The following is a 6,827-nucleotide window of genomic DNA, read 5'->3' on the forward strand; positions in this document are numbered from 1 at the left end:
AAAATAAAATTGATTCAAATAACACTACAACAAATCAAACGATATGAGATTAATATTCATAAATTGACAAATCATATCCTGCGCATGGGATCGGATTGGTCAATTTTAGATAAAACCACGAATCAAATCTCGAGCGTGAGATTGGATTGGTGATATTCTGTGCGATTGCGACTCGGATTTCGAGTGTGAAATCGGATTATCAATCATATGCACGTTGTGAGACTAAAAAGATTTCCCAATTTATAAGGCTACTCGAGATTAGGGATAGAACTATATATCATGAACTTCGATCGTGTGCATCAACGGTCTTTTTTAAATAAGGAAACAGAATATTCGGAAATCAAAGGCAAATTTTTTATCTAATCCGAATATTGACTTCCAAATTTGGGACTTTGCACAATCGGACCGGAATCACAACCGGCTCCTCAAGGCAAACAGCGAGCTACAGCATGTGGCGACGAGGACGGCAAGGCTCAGTTTGAACACGGACAGCAGCTCATCATCGGCTTTGCAGGTGATTTGGGCGGTAGCGAGCAGCGAGTAGCGTCGCTGGTCGTAAGCGGGCCCGTCTTGGTGCGCTGGAAGCGTTGGCGCGTGTGGGTAGCAACCAACGGACAGATCAGCAAAGCAGAGGTAGGCGATGTCACCACAAATCAGGGGGCGGCTCAACGTCGGGGTGGCACGTCTCGGGCAGCGGCGGCGTCACGAAGGACTCGAGTGAAGCAATGGAACCATGTCGGCAAGGGTGGCATCCGATTAGCGGGACTCGTGGGGTCTTGGTCGCGCTGCTGCGGTAGTCACGCCAAGACGCTGCAACGAAGATGAAGTCAAGGTCTTGCGGGGCAGCGTCGTGGAGAGAGAATATTTCGCTCTCTCTCCAGTGCGTGTCGATCTTCTCGCAGATTCGCCTTCAATGCTTCTTCAATGTGTAGATGTCCAACTTGCCGAAGAGGGATTCTCTCTTTTTGTCTTTTCTGATGGTGGTGGACAATTTTTCAAAGTTGAAGGACCCGGCTCCTTCTTGCATGAACGACCTCTCTATTGCCCTTATTTTCTCTCACGTGTTTCTCTCTCCTTTTGACTTTGACCCCAAAAAAACGAAAAAGAACCCTGAAAAAACGAAATCGAAAACCCCCTCTTGTATGGCCCCCCTCAACTCTCCGTATGCGGCCCCTTTTAAAGGCCAAAGATTAGGGTTTTATTTTCTTATTCAAATCAATATTCACGAAGATTTTTCCAAATGCAATATTTCCTTTTTATTTTCCACATCTCTTCTAGATTTCGTTTTTAAAAATGAGTATTCTCCATCGATTTTATCACATATTGCCAAAGATTCAAAATTGCAATAGGACTTTTCTCAAATTTGAAATCTTGCAAAGATAATCTCGCAATATCACACTTGAGGATATGGGCTTTGGCCAATTTGCTCTCTTTGTAAGCTTAGTCCAACTTGTCAAATTAAAGCTTTGAACCATCAAGTCGAACTCATCCGTCGCCAATCCAATGCAAATAAAAAAAAAAATGTTCCTAAAACTATATGCTATGCAACTTAATTCTAATATTTTTGCTTAGGGATTAAAAATTAATCTCTAATTTTTAATGCAATAAATACATGACTGGGTCGCCAAAATTTAGTTGTCAACAAACAAAAAATGAAAAAACAATTAAAGAGGGGATAATGTCCAAAGGTGCTATCTAATTATGGTATGGTTGTTTCACACGTCGTGAGTAATTAGATAAGATTTCTATAATAGCACAAATAAAATGAGGTTTTACCATCCAAAGGAGAGTTCATTGGTTTCATTATCACCAGCGCCTTTAAAACTTTTGACTATTTCCAATATGCAATCACGGACAAAATCAATATGAACCCTCCAATTAGGAAAAAAGATGAAAAAAAAAAAGGAGAAAAGGATTTGCATGCTTGCCGACTGAGAGAAGACTCCACACGGTTAACTTTTCCCCTTCCATGGAGCAACTCTTCAAAAGAGAAAAGAGAAAAGATTTTTTTTTAAAAAAAAGAAGACAAGTATGACCAAAAAAAAAAAAAAAAAAAGGCCGGTGACATGACGACATCGATCTACATCCATCTCTCCGTTGATCTTTAGCCAAAATATAGATGTCATTCACCCCTAGTTTAACTTTCATAGTAAAATGAGCTTAAACCCTTCATTTCTAAACTCGACCTCATCGCATAACATCTTCATTTTTTTTAATTTTTTTTTGAAATTACTAATTTTAATTTTATGAAATTACTAACTTTAATCGAGTGATTTATCAAACTTTTCTCCAAGTGGGTTTTCAATTAAGTTTGGATTCTTAACTGTTATTTGAGTTCGTCACCTGTCTAATACTAGAAAATCGGTGCTACATTTATCCTTAATTAAATTTTGTGTCTCAAAAACATCATAATGGTTAATCTCTAATTAGTTTTCATGTCACAAAAAATATAGACCAATGTTTCCTTCGTTGGCTTCCATTCAATATCCTAAATAATTATGAATATGGAAACACATTTGGTAAACAATTTGGATGATTGATGTATGACTCGATTCCTCATGAAAACTCACCATAGATGGGTCTTTTAAACGACATTATTTTTGGGAAGTCGGATTTGAAAAATAAACTTAGATTGAAAAATCTGCTAAAATTTACTAGTTTGTGCTAAGAGGTCCCTCACCTTTCAAAAAGTGGGGAAATGATTACAAGAGTTGATAAATTAGAAAAAAAAAACAAATAAAAGTTAGTAAGAATTTAAATGAGAAGTAACCCAAAAGAAGTTGGTTACTATAATTGGAGAAAAGTTGGTAAATAATCAAAAGAAAGACTAACAAATTCATATGGGAGTTAAGTAAATTTAGGCCAGTAGTAAGGATGATAAGTAAAAGTTAGTGAGAAAACTTGATAACTTGTAAATTGTAAAAAAATTCTAATAATTTCATAACAAATAACTTACTAGACAACAGGGTGATCGGTAACTTATCTAATCAACAGTTTTTTTTAACATGGATGAGATGTTTCAAATTTCTCCTAGCACACATTTTTTCTTTTAATGAAACAAGAGAATCATCCCAACATAGTATTCTGCTAGGTAGATAAAGGAAAGTCAGTGTGTTTTCTTTTTCCATAGACAAGGCAACATTATCCTCATGTAAGAATATACCTACGGAAACCCCCCCCTCTCTCTCTCTCTCACTCGCTCGCTCTCGTGTGAAAACTGAACCATGAATGCAAAACCTTCAAAGAAGAATCAATGGCGAGATGCATGCGGCATATCCGAATGCCAAATCTCTAGTATGGACGCAATAATATCTATTGGTAGCATGTGAGCTATGTGTTGTGGAAAGTAAGTAATCGAACAATAAAATAGACAAAATAAAAAAAGGTAGATCGAACACCAAATTTATGTGGTTTGGTTGTAGTGATCTACGTCCATGAAGTGAGCAATAATGAATTCTACTATGGATGAAATGATACAATGGAAATTATAATCATACTCGAGTCACTCAAGCATTCTTAGTATTTCCAAAGCCCCAATTATACCTAATATCTTACTTAGTGTTTTGCCTCGAAATTCCTCTTGACATAAACTTTCAATCTTGCAAAAATTAAATAGATCTTAGGCTCTATTTGTTTCATGAAAAATAATTTCGAGGAAAATGTTTTCCAAATTTTCTAGTGTTTGTTTAATGGAAAATAAATTGTTTGAGGAAAATATTTTTCATTAATGGAAAAAAAAAAGTCTTTTAAAATGGGCAAAAATGTTTTTCATTTTTCCACATCTTCTTTCACCTCGCTTTCTCTCATCAAACACATTTCCCTTTTTTTTATTTTTTATTTTTTTAAATTGAGTTTTTGATTATCTTTCCTTTTTTTTCTTCTTGCTTGGCTTTGGCTGGTCGGCAATTGGCCAAGGCCAAGGAAGAAGAAAAAAATAAAGAAAAGAAAAGAAAAGAAATAAAAAAATCAATTTAAAAATCAATTGAAAAAGATAAAATAACAACAAAAATTGAAAATGAATCTATGAAGGAAATCTCTATTTATCTTCAAATTTCAGTTGAACACCATAATATATGGTTATTTTCCAAGAAAATGACTTCTTGAAAATAATTTTCGAAAATGTTACATTTTTCACACCTTAAACTCACAAGATTTAATTGGCTTGAACACTATTGGGGATCAATGATTTAATTGGCTTGAACATTAAATCTTCTTAGATGTAATTTCACAAGTAAGAACAAAAAGTCCACTTTCAAGCACTCGATATTGGGCACTTCAAGAAAGTGCACACCTTGTCAAAAACGACTCTCCGCCGCATGAAGACTCCTAGCAAGAATATATAGGTTGGTCAACGTGGCCAACTTATAGTAGAATTTAATTTCCTTTCTGTTCTTCCTCTGCACGCTGACCGAGCCCAAGTCCAACACAAAGTCTATGTTGGGCTTTTCAGTTTGGGAACGCAGACTCCTATTCTTATACAGAATGTGCTTCAACAAACTTGTTTCCCATTCAAAGCCAACTTATCTATTATTATTCGTCGCTTCAATGCCAAATAATTTCCATATTTTTCAGCATTCTTTACTCGGATCAAGTTTCATATGATGGGCTCAAATTCGAGACATATTTTAACACAATGCACTACACAATGAGCAGTCCAAGTGAAGCCCTCTCCTCTCTAAGCTCGCCCCCATCCTAGTTGCAGCTCAAAAATCATGCATGTCTCCGATTGAGTAGAGATGAATGATAAACCTTAGTTCACAGCTTTTGATCAACTACATTCACCTAACACACAGGCGTTCATCTCGTATTGCAAGGTAACTGATGTTCTGGCGCACAGTAGATGGAACCGCAATCATGACTAAAGTGGAGAGCTGCTTCATGCAATGGCTTTTTCCACCCCTATTTTGAATCTTATATCGGCACATCTTTGGCAGGGACACCACGTTGACATTAAGCTCATAACCCAACTCGTCGAGTATGATAATTTTGTATTATTATCATGAATTGGAGAAAAACCCGTTTTCAAATGACTTTTCAATAACATTGGAGTGTATAATGAGATGTCGCCAGTCTCATCTCATAACTTCAATTCAAGTTATACCTATGCTATGCATTTACTTCACTAACCCATTGTTGGCACCGTATGCTAAACGCCTACTCAATAATCTCAAGGCCCTAATACTATGTTGTATGCCATATGGAGTGGCCATTGGGGGTGGGGGGATGAAGTGCCATTACCTTTCACGAGTAGAAGTTGTTGATCCCAAAATGAAACTAAGAAAGCATATGTAGTTTTTTTTTTTTTTTTTTTTTTTTGGGTAAGAAAGAATATGAAGATTTGAAAAGGAACACTTTGGAGCAAGGGTCCAGAAAAGCTAGTGAAGAATCCGCACCATACGGGCTTAAGTATGAGTCGACCCAGCCCGGTTGTGTTCTCTTTCTCTTTTTCAATAAAACCAAGTTGACATACAAGAGTAAGGGGCATCAAAACACGTTATATCTTGATGTCTTTATAATCTAGTCCGCCGGTCTATTTGATTCTTGAGTGTAGTGGGCCAATTCAAGATTCATAAAAAGGGCCAAAAGGTCTTTACATTCTGTGATAGGTGGCTCAATGCCCCAAGAGCGGAGAGAGGAATCTTACAAATAGCTTCCCAAAGTACAAATATCTTACTCTCGAACTAACTTTAGTTTAGGACAACCTGTAAAGTGATGGAGATTGTGGAGGTAATCTATGGTTTCAAATTGAAGAATTAATTTGGATTGTAGATGAGAATGAAGTTTTCTCAAGCAGTTTTTTGAGATCGAGATGGGCTTAATGAAATATATTCATGAAGATAATTATAAAATATCACTGGAGATATTATTAGGTATTAAGGATGTCTTTTGATATTTCATTATTCTCTTTAACAATTAATATTCTTTCATGTGCATGTCATTTGGGTATGATAACCCTCCTCTAATAACGTGTAAAGTGAAGTCAATTAAGTAAAGATTCTCTCACCCTCTCTCTCTCCAAGACCTTAGAATATTTAGAGTTAATTACACAAGACTTGTTGGGATTGTCCCCATGCTATTAGATACATTCTCTCTCCTTGAGAGAGAGAGAGAGAGAGAGAGAGAGAGAGAGAGAGAGAGAGAGAGAGAGAGAGAGAGAGAGAGAGAGAGAGAGAGAGAGAGAGAGAGAGAGAGATGGGGTTGATCCTCAGCTCATCATCGCGCAACGCAAGCAAGGAGGCGCCAATGACTGCTGCAGACAAGGCCAAGGAGATCAACTCATTGGCTCCCGTCGTCATATACGAGGTCACTCCTTCTCTCTTCCTCCCTCTCGCCGCTTCGTCGATCGAGTGATTTGCTCCTCCCGAATGGTCGAATTTCAATTACTTCGTGAAAATGCTAGTATCACCACCTAGAGGGGGTGAATAAGTGTTTAAGAAAAAAATTTAACAATTAAAATCAAAATATATTCTATTGCGAGCAAAGCCTATGAATAAGTTAAAGTACGATTAAAAGCGTCACCAGACTTTTGAAGAAAATTCAGACTCAAATAAGAAATTGATTAGAATTTTGAGAAATCTAAAAGAAAATTACAATAGATAAGTTGAAAAGAGTTAAGGGAAGATAAAATTGCACACGAGATTTATATTGGTTTGGCTTAGATCAAGCCTACGTCCACTCTTCTACACTGATAGCCTTCTAGTTGAAATTAACTAAAGTATCAATAGAGAAATGCAATGTTTCGAGCGCAAACACTCAATGGAAGATTTCTTTTTCCCTCAGTAAGTCACTCTTCTTGTGATTTTCTCTCTTGAATATAATTTGTAAGC

This window comes from Eucalyptus grandis, chromosome 2, assembly GCF_016545825.1.
Source record: "Eucalyptus grandis isolate ANBG69807.140 chromosome 2, ASM1654582v1, whole genome shotgun sequence".
Classification (NCBI taxonomy): Eukaryota; Viridiplantae; Streptophyta; class Magnoliopsida; order Myrtales; family Myrtaceae; genus Eucalyptus; species Eucalyptus grandis.